The 23275-nt window shown below is 39.5% G+C and overlaps 1 long non-coding RNA gene across 3 annotated transcripts in view; it reads right to left on the minus strand.

Moving 5' to 3' along the window:
- The window catches only part of LOC131809766 (uncharacterized), a 118988-nt gene that overhangs the window by 18380 nt on the left and 77333 nt on the right, over nt 1-23275 (minus strand). For 2 of the 3 annotated variants that reach the window (XR_009345287.1, XR_009345285.1), the window contains exons 2-3: nt 11533-11639; nt 3225-3419 (exon numbers count right to left, since the gene is read on the minus strand). This is a non-coding gene — a long non-coding RNA (uncharacterized LOC131809766). The remainder of the gene's footprint in view (nt 1-3224; nt 3420-11532; nt 11640-23275) is intronic. The other variant, XR_009345286.1, reaches the window with a different exon arrangement.

Genomic DNA, 23275 nt, shown 5'->3' on the forward strand with positions numbered 1-23275 from the left:
AGCCCGCCTAAAGAAGGACATAGTCATTGGCTGTTTCAAATTTAATCAGCATAGTAACAGGACTCTCATTGGCTCTCCCCATTGCTTGGCCCCTTATTGGTCACCCTGCTGCATATAAGCTAAGGAAGTTGACGAAATAAGGAGAGATGAAGTATTAATTAAAAGGAATGAAGCATTAACACCGAACCAGGCTGATTGTCGTCCTTGCGGGTCGAGGGCGATACCCAGTAAGTGAAGAAGGAAAATGAGTGCAAGTGAGAGTAGGTTTTGCAGATTTGTTCACTTAACCCAGTAGAGCCATCTGGCCCTGAAACCAATAGAAGTGAGGAGTGTGTTCAAGGAAAGGTCTGCCTAACATTCAAACATAATTGAAAAGCAGTTAAATACTTTTTTCGTTGTCTCTGGAGAAATCCCCAAAGGAAATGCATTAATAACAAACAAAAAACCCCAAAATTTCCTAAAACTTTACCTCTCTGCCTCTTTCTGTCTCTGCCCCTCGCGCTCCTACCTCTACCTTTTCCCGCCACTCCAGAGCCTTGAAAATCTCTTACTAAAAATATAAATGGAGTGAGATGAAATGATGTCTGGTCCTGGCTCTAAAATTTTATGGTTCTATAAATGATAAACCTGATACTTAAAACTCCACCTTTTCATTTGTGAGAGGCTGAGCAAGCTCAGAGGAATTCTGAAGGTTACTGAAGGTTTTTTAATAAAGTGACTCAAGATGCCACATCATAATGTATGTTTAAAAAAAAAAAAAACCCTCATGTGGAAAACTCCAAAATTGCAAGGGAAGTAGTATGGGGGAAAAGCTCTGGGAGAAGGCAGGAGGTGGAGGAGGAGGAGGACCACAGAAAGGCAGGAGAATCGAGAATCGGGGCCAGCGCTGCCAAGCCCTGAGGAGAAATTAGACAAGGACATGGAGGCCTAACATCTGTTCTTCTGTTCCAAGCAGCTTTTGTTTCTAAATTCACCTCCTCTCCTTTCCTCGCCTCAGCCAAGCCCCATCTCCTTTTTCTTTGAAATGATAAAAATAGCAGAAAACTCACCAAACAGTGGAAAACACTCTTACACCATATCCCGAATTAAGATGGGCGCACTTGGGCACGTAGGATGATAATAATATAACTAGGGATTTCTAACTTTTTTTTTTTCTTTTTAATTCAAAGGGAAGGGAAGAGAGGAGGTAGAGTAACTTACCTCTTAAGCTGTTTGTTTGAAAATAATATGCAGAAAGGGGAAAACAATCCTCAACTAACAACTGCCTTCCTTGCCATCTGCTTAATCTAAACATTAGCATATCACATATCTGGGTGAACTCAAATTGCACTGGAAACAGAGGGCTCTGTTCCACTTTCTCAGCCCCTTAATGGGGGAGTCAAGTGAGTATTCTCTGTGGGATTATATGGGCTTTATGGGCTTCCAACATATGCATTGAGGGCCACATTTTCAGTCCAGCCTTAACTCATCATACTAGGACTGGAGGCAAAATTGTGCCTGGCTTAATTAGCACAAGTACTAATCAAGTACTAATGAAATTTGCCCACAAGCAGTTCTTCAGACTGGGGCACAAGTAGTGCACACAATTTCCGTATATATCACTTAGCATGTCAGCACAAAAGGAGAGGAGAACTGAACAATTCCTCCCTAAAACTGGCTTCAGGCGAACCACGGGCAAACATCATCTCTACCCAGAAGTAATACATTAGTCTCATCTGTGTAAACTCTGTAAATCCTAAATCTGCAAACTGCATCCCAATTTGCCACATTAGGTTGCAAATTTGCAAAAATATAGAGAATGTTATCAATGAAGACACTTCATTCTCACCGATTTATGAGCTATTTAGGACCTGAATTTGAAAATGAGCGTGATCTGTAATGTACCTTAAATATATAGGTGGTCTTTCCAGCTAAAATATCAGTTCTTAAGAGGTGTCAGTCCCGTTGAAAACAGACCTATTTGTCTAAACTCAGAATAATGACAAAAAGGAGGCCCAATTTTATCTCTTCTATCAGTGATATGCCCTTAGTCTTCTTACTGGATTTTAAATCTGCTATTAAGATCTGTCCAAGCATAAGAGCTTATTTACAACACAAATATTAATTACACAAAGGAAGATGCCTTCAATCTATCAATTAAATCATACTAATCGGAGATGCAGTAAGCACACTGAAATAAGTATTTACATAATGAAGCTTCACACATAGGACACATTTTTGCTCTGGATATCTCGTGGTACTCGGCCAAAAATAAAATTCTGGGTCATCCCATCTTGGGGGACACAAGAGAAACAGTGATTAATTCTCAAAGCAAGTTCCGGTTAAAAAGCCAGGCAGAAAATTAAGTGAGGACTCCAGGAGGACTGAATGCTGCCATCTCTTCTGTCCTGCAAACCGCACTCCTTCCTCCAAGGGCTGTGCCATCTTTCCTGGGAAGAGATCTCATGCTGAGGATGCAGCAATGTACCCGCTGGAACAGGTGTAAGGACCAGAAGACCGGTAGTTCTTTACGGACTGTTGACAAATGTCACTTATAAAAATGATGATCATTGGTGAGTGCTTAAAAAAATGATGATCATTGGCACAGTTCACACAATGCCTTCCTAAAATGAAATTCAGGAAAGCAAAAAGCAAGTAATCTGGAATGAAGGAAACTTGGATGTGACCTGTCACCTGTGGTCCCATGCAGTGAAAGCCTCCCCCACAGCTTCCTGACTTAAGGACAACAGATTAATTTTGACATTGATTTCTTCTGTCCTTTCAAAGATGCTGTTGTCTGGGTATCACATTATATTCACTTTTCCATTTGTAAACAGATCTAACGTATCCCTATAGAACAGTGGAAGAGAGAAAAAAAGGAATTTCTTGTCATTAGTGAGTTTTCTTTCTCCTGATTAAATAAAGGCTCGTGAACTATAAAGTGTGCAAATTTAACATGCTGTAAAACAACAAGAAAAATTCATGTGGACCACAGACATTAACAAAATTCAAGCCTGACATTCTTCAAAGGAACCAAGGGCCCCATCTGCTGATGTTTAAATGTACTACAGTAGCAAACAGATTAAAAGGAGCAGATGAAAAAAAGCATTTCTTGAACTAAAATACAAATCAAGAGCCCGAAGGTGCGGAATCTGAGGAGAAGGGACCTTTAGAAGTCAGAGAACCTGCCCCTTACACCCTCTTCTGTTTGGGGGTATAACTGTATGGGAGCCACATGTAGTTACCTTATTTTTACTTTCATTTAGCTTGTTTTTTAGTCCTCAGGAAAGAAAGTCCTCCAATAATACATACAGTCTTCACGGCCACCGTGTGTCTACTGAAAGACCTTGGAGCAAACATTCTCGTTCTTCCAACTGGTAACTCTTGTTTTGACATGACTTCGAACCACTGGAGTCTTAACAATGGGTTCTGACCTGCCCCTTTTGATGATAAAGAAGAAGACATTCCAATCACTTCTCAACCTTATCTCCACACTGAGATAATTTTGGGTCCTTTCTCTGAAGTAGATTTTGTTTATGACCACTGCAGAACTAAGCCAGTAGATAAAGCATCAGAGAAAGACCGCAGATAGTTCAGAATAATGCTGTGTCAAAATTCACGATTTGACCTTTCTTTACCTTGTTCTCTTTACCTTAAAAATAAGATGTCAGATTGCATGAACTTTCAATTTCTTTCCTCCTAGCTCTAAAATTCACTGTATTGTCCAGAAAGGTAGAGAAGGTATCATACAAATCTTTAGATCAATATAGCAAGCATTAGGTGCTCCACAAAAATTTCTTAAGTAGCACATTTCCTGTCAAAAAGTGCTTGTCCGGGGTGCCTGGGTGGCTCAGTGGGTTAAAGCCTCTGTCTTCGGCTAGGGTCATGATCTCAGGGTCCTGGGATCGATCCCTGCATCAGGCTCTCTGCTCAGCAGGGAGCCTGCTTCCCCCGCCTCTCTCAGCCTGTCTCTCTGCCTACTTGTGATCTCTCTCTGTGTGTCAAATAAATAAAGTCTTTAAAAAAAAAAAAAAAAAGTGCTTGTCCCATAATTATCTTCTTTACTTAATTCTGCCATTCTAAGTTTGTTTTACCCCATTTGTACTTGGAATATAGTACTTATAGTAGACAGTTTTTTGGGGGCAACCCAGACTCCTCTCCCCTTTCTTTAGAAAACGACCTCGGTGTCCTCAGGGATAATTATCTCTCCTCCACTACAAACAGTTCTCTTGGGATCAGCAGTCAAGGTTTTCTGACCAGATTTAGCTGAGTTGTGAGCACATCAACCAAGCTTGGCCAACTCACACCAGTGTGACTTTAACTGTTATGGAGAGTAAAACAAGAGGCTAAAAACAATCTCTTAGTTCATTCTGGCAGCAAGCTTTGAAATAACTATTAGCTGGTCCCTGTTACCTCAGCCCCTAGGCTCCAGAAGCTGACCTAGTTGCTGTCCTATGTCTGCAGTGGATTCTCTAGACTTTCCCTCAGGAAGCCGAAGCATCAGGGCGAGCTACCCTCTAGGCTTCCCCCAAAACATCCTTTCCTGCTTCAGAGTGTGGTAGACATTGGCTGTTTTTTTCTCCCACATGCAACCCGCTCCCCCTTGCTTCTTCCTAACAGGGCCTGGAGATCCCAGCCATGGATTTCATGTGGAATTCACTTCTTTCTCTCTAAGGGTGGATCTTGATTGACTCAAGCTAATTATCACATCTCCTCCCTTTGGCCACAGCAAATGGTTCAGCCATGGGCCATAACAGAATTTGGGCCAAATATAAGACATCTTTGTTGGCAATTCTGGGAACTCTCTCTTCTGTGGGAATTATCTTAAAATTTGTTCTTTCTCAGTGGATCTGAAGCATGAAAACCTAGTTGCATCAGTACCAGAATCTATCTTTCCCATCACGAGAAGAATTAGTTTCAGGATGAGGCCAACATTGTGATAACTGTGATGAAAACAAAGAAACCACATTCTTAAAGAGGTCTGAAACTTGAACTTTTTAGTTATATGAAGCAATAGATTCCCTTTCTTGTTGGAGCCATTTAGATTTGGGTTTTCTATTATTTAAATTGAAACCATCCTAAATCATATTCAGTGTCTGTTTCTGTCAGTAAGAACCAAAGAACTTTAACAGATACAGTATTCGATTAGGAATCTGACTTCCCAGGAAGATGAATCTCCACTTGTTCTTATATGCCATACTTCTACTTAGGTCTTTCAATATAATGATTGATTTAGCTATTTTAATATCACACTTCCTTTTTTACTCTATTGAATCCGGTTCAATCCATAGTTCACTATGACCCATTTTTTTTTCTTTCTGCCATTCCTATCTAAAGTAAACCAATCATGCATTCTTCTACTTTGGTAGTTTGAGTTTTTTCCTTTTGTTTAGTAACCTCAACGTTTCCCACTTACCTCATTGTCCCAAGTAATTCTTCAATTTATCAAACTCATTTGCAGGCAGTAAGCAAATTTTGCCTTCTAAATTATTTACCAGAGTATACCACGAGGTGGATATCTGTTCAAAGAACAATGAAGTGCCTAGTGTCCCAAACTACTCTTTCTTGTTAGTTTAATGAATACCTTTTTACTACATCATCAGGATCAAAAGGAATGGATTTCACTGGAAGCCCAGCAAGGTCTTAGGTTGGGAGCACATGGTTCTTGGGACACCAGATGGTGTGGTCATTGGTGACTGAGAATGAATTTACATCCTCTTTTTGGATGAACTGTTCATTTCTGTCTTTCACATTTGCCCCACCTAGTCAACTTCCCAGTGTACTTTCTCTCAGTGATATGAAGAAAAGCTGGATGGACTACCTCATTGACTAAAATACTATTTCTCTCCCTCTTATTCTTAGTCATTCACTTCTTCCATACCTGCAACATATCAGCTCCTTCGTCTCAACTCTCTCCCAACACCCCTCCCCCAGAGCTAATTTTCCTTTGTTTCTTACTCATCTCAACTATGACACCATCTTCCAACTTTGTCAAACTGAAGCGTGGGCTTTTCTCTCTCCATCACCCACCATATCACAATTAGTTACCAAGTAGACTTGATTTTACTCAAGTAACATTTCTGCAATATATTACTTCCTCTTACTTCTACCTGCGTTTTCCAGTTGGCATTCTTTAAATTTCTTACCCAAACTATCTTTCTACCTTGTGTCTCTGCCTCCAGTCCTGCCATGTTCATATACATCTTCCATCTGCCCTCAGGATGAGATATTTAAAATGTATATGTGACCCTGTCATTCCCCTGCATAAGACAACAGTTCCCATTACTTTCACTGTGCGTTCCAAGCAGGTCCTGTCTGTTCTGCTCTTATGTCCCACCATTCTGGGCTTAACTTTTCCAGTTTCAGGAAGATTATATGGTTCAGTCCCTGAAAGACATTTCTTCCTGCCCCTATTCCATACCAATGCTGCGTTCTCTGCCTAATACAGCTTCCCACTTTTCTTCAACTAGTTAACTCTGACTAAATCTTACTGACACTGCTTAAATATTATCTGCCCTACAGGGTATGTTCTGAATACTCTCAGACTTGGCCAAGTGGTCCAATTCCATAACTCTAGGGAATTCTGTGTACCATCACATCCTAGTACTTTCAAAGACAAATCTCAGGCACATCACACAGTGCCTGTTCTATGCCTCCTCTTACAGCCTTTGATGAACATACAGTTCTTACACCTGTTTTTTTTTTTTTTTTAGATTTTTATTTATTTATTTGACAGACAGAGATCACAAGTAGGCAAAGAGGCAGGCAGAGAAAGAGGTAGAGGCAGGCTCCCTGCTGAGCAGAGAGCCCGATGCGGGGCTCGATCCCAGGACCCTGGGATCATGACCTGAGCCGAAGGCAGAGGCTTAACCCACTGAGCCACCCAGGCGCCCCTACACCTGTTCTTATGTGACTTTTACCCTCTTCTTGCAGTTGATGAAATCAGGGATAAGTACATAGTGTCAAAGGACAGCCATAGTTGCTTTGAAAAACATGACTTGCACCAATTCTATCATGTTTGTAAGTATTTTGAACCAAGAAAGACAAAAAGTTAGAAGCAGGGGCAAATTCTGAAAGCCCAAATGTACAGAAAAATCATGACTGGTCCCTCCCAAGAGAAAGTTCCAAGAGAGCGGAAACCACAAGTAAGCAGAAGGGTAAGAAACAGAGAAGTAAAGAGACCATAGTGAGGACTCTGTACTCCTGCTCGGAAACCGCTGAAATCCCAGAGCCACTGGAATGCAGAACTACCTTGAATGCTTGCATTTTCTGAAGTCAGGAGGCTCAGCTTTCTCTGGGCTGCTGTGTGCTTATATTCTAATAATAATCATCTCTATACTAGTTTCTCTAACACATGAAGAAGTATGAGCTAAATCTTAGTTCTAGTAAGTAAGGGTCCAATTAAAACAGCACTGAATTTGCCTCTTCCCTCATTGGTCTTTACCCCTAGGCTATAAGCTCCTTAAAAGGTAAAAGAACAGATACAGTATCTAGAGCATAGTAAACACTAAATAGAATAGATTTGGAAATCCTTGAATGAGGAATCCAATAGGAGAAGGCCCTGGGGGCGGGTCACGGGGATCTGCTGCCGGTAAGCTTAGGTTAACTATAGGAAACTTATGTAAAACATTAAGAGAGTATAACAGGCCCACATCAATTATTTAAAGATACTTTGTTTTTAACTGATAATTATGCAAGGCAAGTTCTTCCACATTCCTATCTATCTTGTAAAATACAGAACCTAAAATTTGATGTGTACAGTTCTTTTTTAAAAAAGATTTTATTTGTTTATTTGAGAGATCGAGAGCAAGCAGGGGCAAGGAGTGGCAGAGGGGAGGGAAAGAATCTCAAGCTGACTCCCCACTGAGCATGGAACCCAAGAGGGGGCTTGATCTTACAAACGTGAGATCATGACCTGGGTCAAAACCAAGAGACAGAGGCTCAACCCACTGAGCAACCCAAATGCCCCAACTATGTACAGCCCTTGATTACACTTTTATAAATTAATTTAAATAAGGACTTAATGATCACCTACTAAGTGCTTAGCACATTACTGCATGCCTTGAAAGGTACAAAACAAAAATTCCTGTTTTTAAGAATCTTATTTTCAGCATTTGTTCTTTACAAAGGTTCATTATTACCCTGCTCCCAGTTCTTTACGGAGTATTTTGAAACTAATTTAATTACCCTATACCTTGCTCCTAATAAAAGCTTCCTTAAAAATAGAGTATTTTTTTAAAATGCCACAAGTTCCAGCTTCTTGTTCCAGTTAATCTAGTAAGAGCACAGTGAAATATTATCAACAGTAGACTTCATTTTTTTGACTGCTTCAGCCACAATAAAGAGATTATGAAAATTCTAAATGCCTTGCAACTTAAAGCATATAAACTCTATTTTTCAAACTATATGAATAGCTGGAAGAAGCAGCTAAGAGTAAAGGCAAGCAGGGAATTGTAGAATAAAACTTTCATAAAGTCTCTGAGATGTCTAGTGAGGAAGTCTCAGGGCTGACTGTTAGGATGATTTAAAACCTTAAACATCATTTTGTTGACACATAATTCTTTTATATATTTTCAGTATATAAATTGTGAGCTTCTCTAAAGGAAACACAGTTTTTCACAGTGAAAACAAAGAAAAAAGCCTCTAACTCTTATTACATTTTAAGCACTAGATAACTTTGCGAGCGGGTAACCGAGTTTATGAAATCATGTAGGTCAGCACTCTGTGAATCGGTGTGGCAGGAAGCATTTTCGAAGCCGACTTTCTATTGACACATAGCTAACCACTTTCACATTTAATATATTTCCTTATGGTTGTTAATGTGCCTCAAAAATATGGAAATGTAAAAACCAATAGATTCCATGGCTACAAATTGGATAGTAACGAATGCAGACAGAGCTTGTTTTTTTTCCCCTTGCCTTTGGGACCCTGGAAAGTTTTCAGCAACAACGGCCAATGGGTTTTCGCTTCTTAGAAGGTATCCTGTCTTATTCAAGGTAGTATTTCCACTAAATAGAGTATCAGCAGAGAGGTGAGGCTTTTTTCTTTATTAGGTTAGGGAGGAAATGATGCTCAATATATATTTACTGAATGTTTACTGAATAAATAAATAAAATATGAAAGACATAGTTGGGGATGGATGGGAGTGGGTAGGGAGAATTGGAGCCAAGAGTTTTTTTTTTTTCAGATTTTCTAATATTTCTGATGCTCAAAGCCTACCCAGGTAGGCTACCATCATTGTATTTTATATTGTGAGCAAAAAACAATTAGTCTTGGGGCACCTGGGTGGCTCAGTGGGTTAAAGCCTCTGCCTTCAGCTCAGGTCATGGTCTCAGGGTTCTGGGATCCAGCCCTGCATGGGGATCTCTGCAGAGCGGGGAGCCTGCTTCCTCCTCTCTCTCTGCCTGCCTCTCTGCCTACTTGTGATCTCTCTCTGTGAGTCAAATAAATAAATAAAAGCTTAAAATAAAAAAATTGGTCTTTCCTAAGGTCAGATAAGATTGTTTTCACAAATCAGACAGCCATAACCCTTCATTAATCCCCTCACTCATTTATTCAACGAATATTTGCTTAGCTCCTACCATGTCCCAGACACGGTCCTCAGAGCTGCAGATGCAGCAGTGAGGGAAACGAAGTTGCTGCCCTCAGATTCTTACATTCTAGTGAGAGAAACTAGATAATCAACAAAGAAACAAACGGCTAGGTAACTTCATGTTGGTTATGATAAATGCTATAAAGAAAAACAAATCAGGGGCACCTGGGTGGCTCGTTAAGTCGTTAAGCGTCTGCCATTAGCTCAGGTCATGATCCCAGAATCCTGGGATGGAGGCCCACATCTGGCTCCTTGCTCAGCAGGAAGCCTGCTTCTCCCTCTCCCGCTCCCCCTGCTTGTGTTCCCTCTTTCTCTGTGTCTCTCTCTATCAAATAAATAAATAAAAACTTAAAAAAAGAAAAAAGAAAAATCAGGAAAGGGGGCCAGGCAGTGATGGTAACTATAATTTTTAGATTTCATATGGGCAGGGAGACCTCAGACCTCAGATGACTTTTCGTCGTCCTGAAGAAGTGAAAGGAGAAGCCGTGTGAGCATGTGGGTGAATGGGAGGAACAGCCGGTGCAATGGGCCTGATCAGGGAGCACGGGCTGAGTGCTCCAGAAACAGCAGGGAAAGCAGCATGAGGAGGGGTAGGGAAATAGCAAGAAGCTGGAATAAGTAGGGTCCTGTAGGCCACAATAATATCTTTGGATTTTATGCTACATGTATGGAAGAGCCATTTTAATAGATATTCAAACTTGTCTTTTTCTAGATGGAAGCTAAAATCCTGATAATTTAAAATCAAATGCATCAAACAGGGCTCACAGTATCAACCTCAGGTTTATAACACTGATTTTTCCAACCAGTTCTCCAAGTGCAATTCCAAACTCTGCACTTGGGAGAAGGCAGACATTTTTCTTTAACCATAATAGTCAATCAAAGGTTTATTAATAATGGGCTTCTCAAAATATACCTGACAGCTTCCCTTTAGTAACAGGTGTTTTCAGGAGCTAATTAAAGGTAAGCGACAAGAACACCATCACCCATTCCAGTTCCCAGAAGTCCAAGATGGGGTAAGGCTGTGCTGAAACTTGGCCTGTGGTGGGTCAACTCAGACTGAGAACTCAGGGTGGACATAATGCCTAACTTGGAATAACTTTTCAGACCTAGTTCAAGTAAGCATAAATCTGGTGATAAATCATTTTTTTGAAAATAGTTATTTCATTGCTTTCAAATATATCTTCGCTTCAAATAAAGTTTTTCTAAGTGCAAGTACTTCTTTAATGACTCATTAATAATGACTAACACTCATGTGTATACAACAATTAAAATGTGCTAAAGCTCTCAAAATGAGAAGCTGGCGCCTTTAAAATGGCAACAGTTCTTGTGTTAGGGTAAGCTAACAGCTGTTTAAAAAAAACCTCCCAAACCTCAAAGGCCTAACACAGGACAATGTTACTTCTTGCCCTCATGACAGTCCAGGTTGGCAGTGAGGGCCTCAGCTTTGTGCCACCATCCAGCGATCGGGCTCCTGGGACCTCAGTATTCTGCACTTGGCCAGGTCCTCAGTGTCTTTTGCACTCAACCAGTGGCTGGGAAAGTGAAAACATGTGTGAGATTTTCATCCCATTTTCATGCCAACACTGAGGCAACCCATTCCATGACATTCCTCCAACTTCCCTGGTCATTCCTCCTTGGTCTCCTTTGCTGATTTCTCTTCTTCTCATGAACTCCTTAATGCCAAGGGACGGGGGGTAGGGAGCTAGGTATCAGTCTTGGGGCTTCCTCTCTTCTCTTTTTCAAGGTGTTACTCAGTAATATAGCCCAGGGTCATGGCTTTAATAACAACTTAAAGTTGAAGCCTTCTGAATATTCATTTCTATTTGGACTTCTCTTCCCAATATTCACACTTAAATATCTACCTCATGTTCAACATCTCAATGCAGATGTCAAATGGACATAATACATTCAACACATTCAAAGCTGAACACATGAGCTTCCCCAAAATCTGCACCACTTACAGACTTACTGATGCCAGTTGGTAACTTCTTCCTTGCAGCTGCTCAGGCAAAACCCCTGCAGTCATCTTTGATTCCTCCTCTTTATCTTACATTCATGCTGGCTCTATCTGCAACATATCAACAGAATCCTATGACGTCTCATCTCCCCCACTGCTACCACCTATCCTGGCCACCACCATTCCTTGGCTATATTACTAAAATGGTCTCTAAGGTTGCCTTGATTCCATTCTTGACCCTCTAGTGTATTTCTTTTTTTGTTTTGTTTTTTAAGATTTTATTTATTTATTTGACAGACGGAAATCACAAATAGGCAGAGAGGCAGGCAGAGAGAGAGAAGGAAGCAGGCTCCCTACTAAGCAGAGAACCCAATGCCAGGCTCAATCCCAGGACCCTGAGATCATGGCCTGAGCCATGACAAGAGGCTTTAACCCATTGAGCTACCCAGGTGCCCCATCAGAGCAAGATTTTTTAAAGTATGTCAGATGATATCACTCTTTGGCTCAAAACCCTGAAGTGGTTTCTCCTTTCCCATTTCACTCAGAGTAAAAGCCAAAATCATGACCACACCTACAAGGCCCATTGCTATATACCAGGCCTCCTGCTTGTAGTCTATCCTCATCTCTACTCTTCTCCCTCTTTCCTCCCTCTACTTCCTCACTCTGTTTGCATGTTGTTAGAATGAACCAGGTATATTCCTGCTTAGCGCCTTTACCCTGATGAGAATATTCTCTCTGACATCTACCCGACAACCCCTCACTTGCTTCAAGGCTGTGTTCCAATTACCCTTTCTCACTAAAGGTGGCTCTCCCCATGCTATGCAATACTGAAACTTGCCTAGCGCCCACCTTACAGAAGCACTACTGAACCACCCTACTCATCTATATTTTATTTTTCACACTGCACACATAGAGCTTTCTAACATGCTATAAAATTTCTTCGTATTAGGTTTATTGCTTGTTTTCTGTCTCCCTATCTAGGATTTTAGCTATTCAAGGGCAGAGATCTTTATTTTTTTGTTCAAAGGTGATTCCCACATATCTAGATCAATCCCTGCCACATAATACTGTTTAACAAATAAATTGAACGAATAAATTCATCCATTTAGACCAAGTCATTAGACCTAGTCATTAAGACCAAGCATCACAGTAGAAGTAGCAGAAAAACTCCTTAATAAAATTTGTCTGGAACTCCTGGTACCTGACCCTCTCTGTCTTAATCAGCTTCTGTTTCCTATCTTAGTGACGCCCATGGTCTTTGGACCCCAGTTCCCATGTGAAGCAGCCCTCAGGTACTACCTACTATATAAGAACTATATAACTTAAGATACCAGGGTGCAGGCTCTCCAGACATGCCTGGACTCAATTCCTGGCTCCACCATTTAGGGCAAGTCATTCTGCTCTTTAGTCCTCAGTTTCCATAACTGTAAAATACCGATTACAATAGGACCCATTTCACAGTGTTTTGTGAGAAATGAATGCAGATAATATAAGTGTGACAACTGGGTTTCACCATTTTTGCATTTGATAACCAATAACTGTTAGCTATTGCCTTTAAGTGGATATTCTTTTTTTTTTTTTTTAAGATTTTATTTATTCATTTGACAGAGATCATAAGTAGGCAGAAAGGCAGGCAGAGAGAGGAAAGGAAGCAGGCTCCCTGTTGAGCAGAGAACCAGATTCGGGGCTCGATCCCAGGACTCTGAGATCATGACCTGAGCCAAAGGCAGAGGCTTTAACCCACTGAACCACCCAGGCGCCTCTTAAGTGGATATTCTTAAATATGCTGACCAGGTGGCCTACCCACGCTGCTCCTACCTAACCAGGACAAACATTAATACCTGATTCCACAGACTACACCTCTCTCAAACTGTCACACAATGGATTTAGGAAAACAGCTTGCATTTCTAAGCAGATCCCACATAAGTAAATAATCAAATTTATATTAGGTTTAATTATACGATATTATCAGCATTGTTGGTGATAAAATAATAAATTATCAAGTGTTGGTAATTTCATATGGCCTAACCAATATTTTCCATTTGTTTAGAATACTGTTTTTCAATGTGGCAAGCAAAGGTTAGTTGGGCCGAGCTCTACTTGTGAACTTGCAAGTTGATATAGAAATAATACTGGAGTCATAAAGTTATATCCTAGAACCTCAGAAATTATGCAATGTTTTCCTCCTTTCCTTTTTTTTTTTTTTTTTTTAACTTCTTTCTGGGCTTGAATGTTGATCTGTTCTCAAGAGTTTAACTGCCCTCTTGGGAGGCTTACCCTTCCATAAGCCCTCAGCCTCCCCCATTATCTTAGTCAGGGTTCTTCAGAGGAAGAGTACCAATAGGAGACATCTATTCTATGTTTGTATCTACTTCTCTAACTACATCTATATCTGTATCAAGAGCTTCTAAGGAATCACCTCATGCAATTGTGAGAGCTGACAATTCCAAAATCCACAAGGCAAGACAGCAGGCTGAAAATTCAAGTAAGAGTTGATGTTGTAGTCTGAAATGTGAATTCTGCAGGGCAGACCAGGCTGGCTGGAAACTCAGGAAGGGTTTCTATGCTATAGTCTTGATAGCAAACTGTGATGGGCTGAACTGTGTCCCCTCAAAAGTGGTATGTTTGAAGTCCTAACCCATAGTACCTGAGAATGTGATGTGTTTTGGAAATAGGGTCATTACAGATGTAATTAGTTAAAAAGAGGTCATAGTGGAATAAGGTGAGACCCTAACCAATATGCCTGATGTCTTTATTTAAAAAAAAAAAAAAATGCCATGTAGAAAAACAGACACATACACAGGGGGAATACCACATAACAACTGGAATTATGCTATACAAGCCATAGATGGCCAGAAGCTAGGAGAGAAATGTGTGACAAATCCTTCCCTAAAGCTTTCAGAGAGTATGGCCAACACCTTGAACTCTGAACCTCTAGCCTGCAGACTGTGAGAAAGTATGTTTCTATCATTCAGTCACTCAGTTTATAGTACTTTGTTACAGTAGCTTCAACAAGCTAATATACCCACCAACCCAGAACTATCTTGGATTCTGACATCTATTTTTCTTCCAATTTTTAATGAGTCATGTGCTCGCTTCAACAGCACATATACCAATTTTTAGTGAGTCACTATACCTTGTCCACCCTAACACTAAAAACATCTCTCAGTTCTGGTCTCTTCCATCCCATTATTTTAGGCACTTATCCCTTGTATATTATAACAGCTTCCTAAATGGGTCTCCCTAGTTTTCAGCTTTTTCTTTCTTCAGTCCATTCTCCAAACTGCTTCCAAAGCGCCCCCCACCTTTTTTAAAGATTTTATTTATTTATTTGAGAGAGAGAGAGAGAAAGAGAGAGAGCACATAGGAGGATGGGGAGGAGGGAGAGAGGGGGAGGGAGAGGGAGAAAGAGAATCTTAAGCAGATTCCTTGCTGAACCCAGAGCCCAGTGCAGGGCTCAATCATGACCTAAGCTAAAACCAAGAGTTGGCTAGACACTTGCCAATGGTGCTCTTCCCATGCCAAATATAAATCAGGAACAGAGTAGAGGTTCAGTACTATTCATGAGAGAAGGATGAGAATTGGGCTCAGAAGAGGGTAGAAGGAAATAAGTTTAAAAACAGAATGGAAGATAGTAGAAAAGAGAAGCCAGAGTTCAAGGTGGATCTCGCTTGTAAAACCAGCTTCACAGTGTTTTGAATCAACTCTTTCTTTCTTTTGCTTTCATATTCCTTGGAGATATACCTCAAAGCCCTTTGTCTCATGTTCAGAAATCTTAGAAAGGCTGCAGTTGTGTATTGTGTACAAGGCTCAATTCCAAAAGCCAAAATGCATTGGCTTGTTTAAGTACAATAAATACCCAAGGAAGACAGTACTATACAGAATAAAAGCTATGGCAATCCAATCATTAGATTTGCTAAGACCACATGCTTGCCAAATTTTACTACCAGATGCTTAGGAAAGAGAGAAAATTATAATTCCAACTGGTCAGTGGTCAGAAGGTAATATTCAAAACATCCCACCACATGGATAAACAAGAAAATAATTAGAAATCAAATGTTAGAGAATTCTGCAGTGAGCATGAATGTAATCCACAGGATAAACAACACTTGGTTGACATTTGACTGAATAAATTAAAACCCAAAGTACTTTGAATAAAAATTCAAGACATGTATCAGAGAAGTTCAGGACAGGAGACAAAAGATGAAATCTTGCTCTCACCATTTGCGCTCTACTGGAGTTTATGGGCAGGCCGGGAAAAGAAGGTCAAAGGTCTTCTTCTTTTTGTAGTACTATTCCATAGTACTACGGGGTGAATTTCATCATAGCAAGGCCATAACTTGACCCTTGAGAAATCCAGTAAGTTGAAATACATACATTCAAAATAGCATGCAGCTGAAATTACCACTCAGAGCAAATAAAAAGTCAATCTAAACCATCAACTTTGTCTCATATTTCCTTAAAACAAAATTAATAATAACAAATCAGAGATATCCTACTAGGCTTTCATTACTCTCTGTGAAAGAGGGACAATAACCAGTCAAGGTGTTGGATGTCTGCCTGTCACATGCACTAGTGCGTGTGCACACACACACACACAATGATTTCCTCCAGATAACAGGGACTCTGATATCACAAGACTCACAGTTGATTTTTATTATCCTACTGCAAATACTTTCTTCAGCAGAAATAGTTCCATGAAACTTCACAGAGTTTGAGTTTTTGTACTTCAAGCTTACAGTAAAGATCACAGTCTGCTGCAAATCTGATTCTCCATGTTGAAATTACTTACTGCATCACACACATGTGCACACACACATACACACACACAAAACATAGATTTTTTGGCTTACAAGAGACTTAAAAAATGCCTGACTGGATGGTTAGATCAGTAGGGTGACTACAAGGCTCAGGGTTACAGCCTGCCTGAAACGAAGTGAGGCAGGCAAGCTGATGCCCTGAGTCTGTGGTCACCCCAGGAAATACATTAAGGTACTACACTTGGTATTGAGAGAAAAAAATCACAGGTACTCAGAATTCTGATTAAAGAGAATATAAGATAAAAGTTTTGTTCTGGTGGCCAGTGAGGATGCCGCACCTCGATGACTGTACAGAGAGAGCAAGGCCATTGCCTAGGATATCAGATCCATCAAGAAAAATAATTATATCCATATCAATTATTGGCCTATTAGAAATAAAGACTTGGTGGAAGGACACTGTCCAAAGGTGATTGTCTAGTGCTTTAAAAATAAATGTCTTCTCTCTGCCTTGGTATTTTCTGTACCATCAAAAGGCCATTATCTCATGACAGTTCCATTCCACAGACATTAACATTAGATACCAATTCTTTCTAAAGGCTCTTTACAATGCTTGTCTCATTTGGTGGGTTTTCCAAATGTTCTTCACATTTCATTAATAAATTGACCCACACAAATCCCTTAGGACTCTAGGGGAAATTACGTTTAATTCTTTTTTCTTCTTCAACTCTAATTAATACTGTTAAGAATGAAAAGATGCTATCAATAGATCAATCACGTCTAGTAAATCAGGCAGCATACTTTAAATGAAATAACAATAAGTGAGAAAACTATATTAATAAATAAAACTACATATAACAACTATATGCCAATAGTTATGCCAAGAGCTCCATATGTGTTTTATTTATGCACATAATAATCCCATAAAACAGGTGTTACTCATCCAGACTATAGCTGAAGAGACTAAGGCTTGGGAGTTACCAAGTACTAAAGTCAGAATCTGGGTCTGACTTCAAAGCCTAGGCTTGTAAATTTCCTGCTCTATTGCCTTTAGATAGTATGTTCTAGAAGGATTTTAAACCACTGTCCTCAAGCAAACTATGTAGGTATTCCATGCCTCAGTTTCCTACTGGTAAAAATGAAAAATAGATAAACAGGATCAATCTCACAGTCCCTCCTTAGATGATCTGAACCTCTTAGGTAGTGGGCAAAACTAGATTATCTTTAGGCTATGATCTTCAGGCTATGATTAAACATAGTGGAAAAAAGTAAAATTATGTCATAAGGAGGAATATCACTAAAATCTTACCAGATTATGTTATCTTCTAGCTTCTATCTTTTCAATTGCTCCAGAAGAATGTCAACTTGCCATTCATAAAGATACAATCCAGACTCCCATCCTCTGTAGAGTCCTAGGGAGGTCTGTCCCAACAAAGCACTAAAGTCATGTGTTGAAATGATGCAGGGAACCCAGGCTCCCAAGTCCATTAAACATTTTACTTCTTCATAACTTGATCCTTCACTTAATTTTACTTTCCTCATAGGAAAATGCAGCTTGATTTTCCAATATGGGCCTGCAAAAGCCAGCCCATTGTCTCTGATAACTTCTGGACCGCTCAAATCAAAGAATGTTGTAATTATCAATTGCAGAGGGCCTCCACATTCAAGTTTCTGTCAGCAGCCCCCAACCTAGAAGAAAAGCAGCTGCTGTGTCACCTATTCCTTGATTCCACAAATGCAATAAACAGCATGAGGGTAAGGAAAAGACTGCCAGATGGTTTAACCTGGGTGGAGGAAGAACCTTTCCTTAAGACTTGACAAACTAGGAAGAAGCTGCTGTGGCCAAAGTTGAAGAGGTTGCTGTCTGTGTTCTCAAGGATTTTGATGGATTCCTGTCTCACATTTAGGTCTTTCATCCTTTTTGAGTCTATTTTTGTGTATGGTGTCAGGAAATGGTCCAGTTTCGTTCTTCTGCATATGGTTGTCCAGTCGCCAAAGGCAATGGGAGCAAGGGCAAAAATGAACTATTGGGACTTCATCAAGATAAGAAGCTTTTGCACAGCAAAGGGAACAGTCAACAAAACCAAAAGACAGCCAACAGGATGGGAGAAGATATTTGCAAATATCACCAGATAAAGAGCTAGTATCTAAAATCTATAATGAACTTATCAAACTCAACACCCAAAGAACAAATAATCCAATCAAAAATTGGGCAGAAGACATGAACAGACATCTCTGCAAAGAAGACATCCAAATAGTCAACAGACCCATGAAAAAGTGTTCAACATCACTCAGCATCAGGGAAATACAAATAAAAACCACAATGATGATACCACCTCATACCAGTCAGAATGGCTAAAATTAACAAGTCAGGAAATGACAAATGTTGGAGAGGATGCAGAGAAAGGGGAACCCTCCTATACTGTTGGTGGGAATGCAAGCTGGTACAGCCACTCTGGAAAACAGCATGGAGTTTCTTCACCCAGCAGCCCAGCAATCCTGCTACTGGGTATTTACCCTAAAAATACAAACATAGTGATCCAAAGGGGCAAGTGCACCCCAATGTTTACAGCAGCAATGTCCACCACAACCGAACTATGGAGAGAGCCTATATATCCATTGACAGATGAATGGATAAGGAAGATGTGAGAGATATATATATATATCTCACATATATATATATTCCATTATATATATATTCCATATATATATTCCATATTCCATATTCCATTCCATATATATATATTCCATATTCCATTATATATATATATATATATATATATATAATTATGCAGCCATCAAAACCCATGAAATCTTGCCATTTGCAATGATGAGGATGGAACTAGAAGGTATTATGTTAAGCAAAATAAGTCAATCAGAGAAAGATAATTATCATAAGCTCTCACTGATATGTGGAATTTGAGAAACAAAGCAAAGGATCATAGGGGAAGGGAAGAAAAAAGATGAAACCAGAGAGGGAGACAAACCATAAGAGACCCTTAATTTCAGGAAAAAAAAAAAAACTGAGGGTTGCTGGAGTGGAGGGTGGTGGGAGGGATGGGGTGGCTGGGTGATGGACATTAGGGAGGGTATGCTTAGTGTTGTGAATTGTGTGAGACTGATGAATCACAGACCTGTACCCTGAAACAAATCATACATTATATGTTAATATAAAAAATATTAAGAAGAATAAAAAAAAAGATTTGACAAACCAATGCATATCAGTTTTCCTAGTTTACAGATAACAAAGACAGACTAAGGAAGATTAAGAATCACCAGCACTTAGGAGCTAAAAGCAACCCTGTGTGTCTTTTTTGGCCTAATACTGCGTCTGGCAAGCAAGAGTCAAAACCTTTCAAGACAAGGGAGGGAGGGAATCTGACCTCTTAAAAATGTAAGATTTTGCAGAGTCTTTGTCCAATCACCAGGAAAGGGAAGCAAGAGATTATACTTTATTGAGACGCTCAGAGGCAGACCAAGTTTCCCTCCTCCGCTCCCTGCTGCTCTCCAGGTGACAGCCTGAAACAGCAAAAAGGGCCCTTCCCAGGCTGAGGTAGATGACCCTCATGCCCAATTCTCCACATCCCTATGTGCTCCTGTTGCCTCACATTGAGAACCACACTTCTTTGGGTGCTCAGTTCAGAAATTTTTGCAATCTTGTTGCAGTAAAGTACAAATATTGTTCCTTTTTTCTTTAAAAATTTGTAATACTGAGATATTTGATCCACTTTTTGGTATGATTCTATCCAGTTTTTGGACCCAAATTTGTTTGTAGGAATATTTAAAATACATACTTTCATTACATCAACAGGGAATTCTGTCTCGCTTCTGAGGACTGGATGTGCCGGAGCTCCAGGAATTCACTTGCGCCCGGCCTAAGAAATCCTACACAACCTATATGCACATAAGAGTGTCATGAGTAGAAGGCAGTGATGGGACAAAGGAAACAGGGAATCATATTCAAATAAGACTAGTAAAAAGTGAGGGCCCTCTCCCTCGGTGTGTTGAGTTCATCCCAAATAAACGTGAGTGAGAAAAGCCTTACGTTGGAGTAATCGATCTTCCCATGGATGGGGGAAAAAAGTGAAAAGAGGGATGAAATCAGGTGGGGAATGAGGAACAAACCATTTACTTCATTATACTTCAACAACACGTCACTTGTTCCAGGCTACCTTTCAGGTGAAGTTTTATACAAATTATTTTTGGCATGTGCCCGTAAAACGTAAGTGAAAGAAAACTAAACCGTCAACTTGCATTAAAGCCCTGATCTGACAATTTAAGAGAAAGATATTCAGAGTGAAGGTTGCTTCTCAATCCTTTAATCATCTGTTGTGTCCTGACATTCTAGGGGTCTCAGAAGAGTGCATGACAAATAATGTTCCATATGTGCAGTTAAAACTATCCGCAGCAAGGCTAAGTGACAACTGAAACACCCTGGCTCTAAGTGATTAATATCAACACACTGGAGCCACCTCTTCAATGACCTACATGATGGATAAAGTCATACACAAAAAAATGCATGAGTTGTTTTGCTCGTGCGACCCAAATGCATGAGCTGGTTTGTTCAGGCGACCCAGAGATGCCGCACTGATCACCCTCCTGAGGAAAACGCTCACAGTTCACTCATTGTACAAGTTTATCTGGAGGTATGTGCTTACAATCATTGATTATCTGCCTGTGAAGTCTCCAAACCATTACCCAGCACCTTTTCCTTCCCTCCCATGCCCTCCTTACTGGGGTGTAATTACTGAATTAACAAAAATTAATGGTCATTTTTTAAAAATTGAAGAGAAAAATGAGCTTCCAAAGACACCTTACAATGTAACCCTAAACCAGGTATAAATGAGCTTTCTGGGCTGCTGGATTATGTGTCCCTCCAAATGCAGAGACGGCTGAGAAAGGACGCTCCACAGACAGCTATTGGCATGCCTACTACGCTGGGCTTGGTTTCTCACAGGACACACACAAGTTCTCAAATATACATGATTTTTCATCAAACCTGTGCCTGCTCATGCTCTAGAGAACTGAGATTACACAGTAGACACTGTATAAGCTCTAAGAACATTTTGATACTAACAAGAAAAGAAAGTTGGAAATAAGTGCATTTTGGTGCTTGTGAACGGATTCATATCCACATGATCAGAGCAGTTTATATACATTAATTGTGCTTAAAAACAACACCACTCTGCTACGGCTGGAGTCCGTAGGCACAATGTGTATGCAGTGTGCTTGCTCTCTTGAGTTCTGTTTTGAATATTGGGTCATGAAAGGGTAAATTCTTTCCTAGATCCGTATTGGGAATTTGTGTGTGTGTGTGTATTTGCTACTGGAATTTCTACAATATTCTCAAGTGACACGATAAAAATTTTTAAGATTTAAATGCATCCACGATCAGTATAAAAAATTATTCCAAACAAGTTAAAATAGATTCAAATCCTTACGGGGAAACATTTTAAAAGAAAGTTGTGCTTTATTTAATGAGAGCAATGTTTTGCTACAAAGGGAATCATTTTTATGCTTCAACAACCAAATATTTTCTGTTCTATGCACATGTGACGTGAATGTACAATTTGGGGCAGTTATTCACAGTCCCGCTCCTAATATTCAGCATTGTTCTGTACCCTACCACACCGCACCCTTTCTTAATCATACTATATGTAGTTGCTCATATAAATTCTGTAACTGAAAAAGGGAAGGAGGAAATCTAACAGAAAATTTCTTGCCAGATGGAGAAAATTGAAACATTACCCTGTTTCTTTGCCAGCACAGATCCATTTTGACAAGCTGGAAATGATTTATGGGGAAAAAAACGTATTTACACTGGCAGAGATGTTATTAATTGCCATACAATGTTCACATTTTTGCATTGTTTTGTATATGATTACTTACAAGGCTTAAATATACAGTCTAAATATGTGGCTTTTTTTGTATGCTGATCATTATATGACAGACAAACTTACAATACATGATGCATGCTATAAATTTCATTTAAACCTTCACAGACAACATCACAGCAAAGACATGACAAAACAGCAAAGCCACAACAGCACCCAGAGAAAACGGGTCATTATGTGTGTGCACACACACAGAGCATACACATGTGGATACAAATGATTTAAAGGGTTATGCACAGTACATGGGAATTGATGAATAATATAACACTCTCAACACATAAAAATATTACTTTTATTACTTTTCAGAGTAACTGTTGCTACATGAAACTATTAAAAGAAAGCTCCAAAATGTTTGAAAATGAAAATATTAAAGCAATATATAATTCCCAAGTTAAGAGAATTTTGCATCATAAAAGACTACTAGGTGTGCTAACTTCTGTAACAGAAGTTTGGAAGGGTATATATTTTTTAAGCCTTTTATTTCAGATGGCTTAAAAAATAATATCACTACAGGGAAATTTTTTCCTCATATACATATGCAGTAATAGGAAAAAGAAAAATTAGGCTATTTAGTGAAAATCAAAGAGACTACAATAACGACAAGGCAATTTATCATAGGCACTGACCATTAGCTGTCTACCTGCTTATTGCTCTTAAAATACTGTCACTTTTTTTGTACTAATATAGATGGATATATTTATTACCACTTGCAATTCCAGATTTTAATCTCATATTGAAAGATGTTCTCATATAACAGCTACTTTGTCTGGAATCGTTTACAATATATCTGTGTCCACTGAGGACATTTTAAGATACCCCTATTTCTAGTAGTGGAAATTAATTTTGAAGGTCTCAATTTCAAGGAATCATATCTTACAAGCATTCATACGTAGCTGTCTCCTAGGCTTAATGTTTTAGTAGCAGTCTCTCTGCAATTAGTTTTATGCTCCTTAAATGTAAATCAGATGTAAGTCTCTATAAACACTCATTCTCTATAGTTTTCTGCAGAGTGTTCCCATTGTATTAGGTTACTCTAGGAGGCAAATAATTCCAAATATGAAAAAAAAAATGGCATACATGTGCCAAAACTATAATT

This window comes from Mustela lutreola, chromosome 10, assembly GCF_030435805.1.
Source record: "Mustela lutreola isolate mMusLut2 chromosome 10, mMusLut2.pri, whole genome shotgun sequence".
NCBI lineage: Eukaryota > Metazoa > Chordata > Mammalia > Carnivora > Mustelidae > Mustela > Mustela lutreola.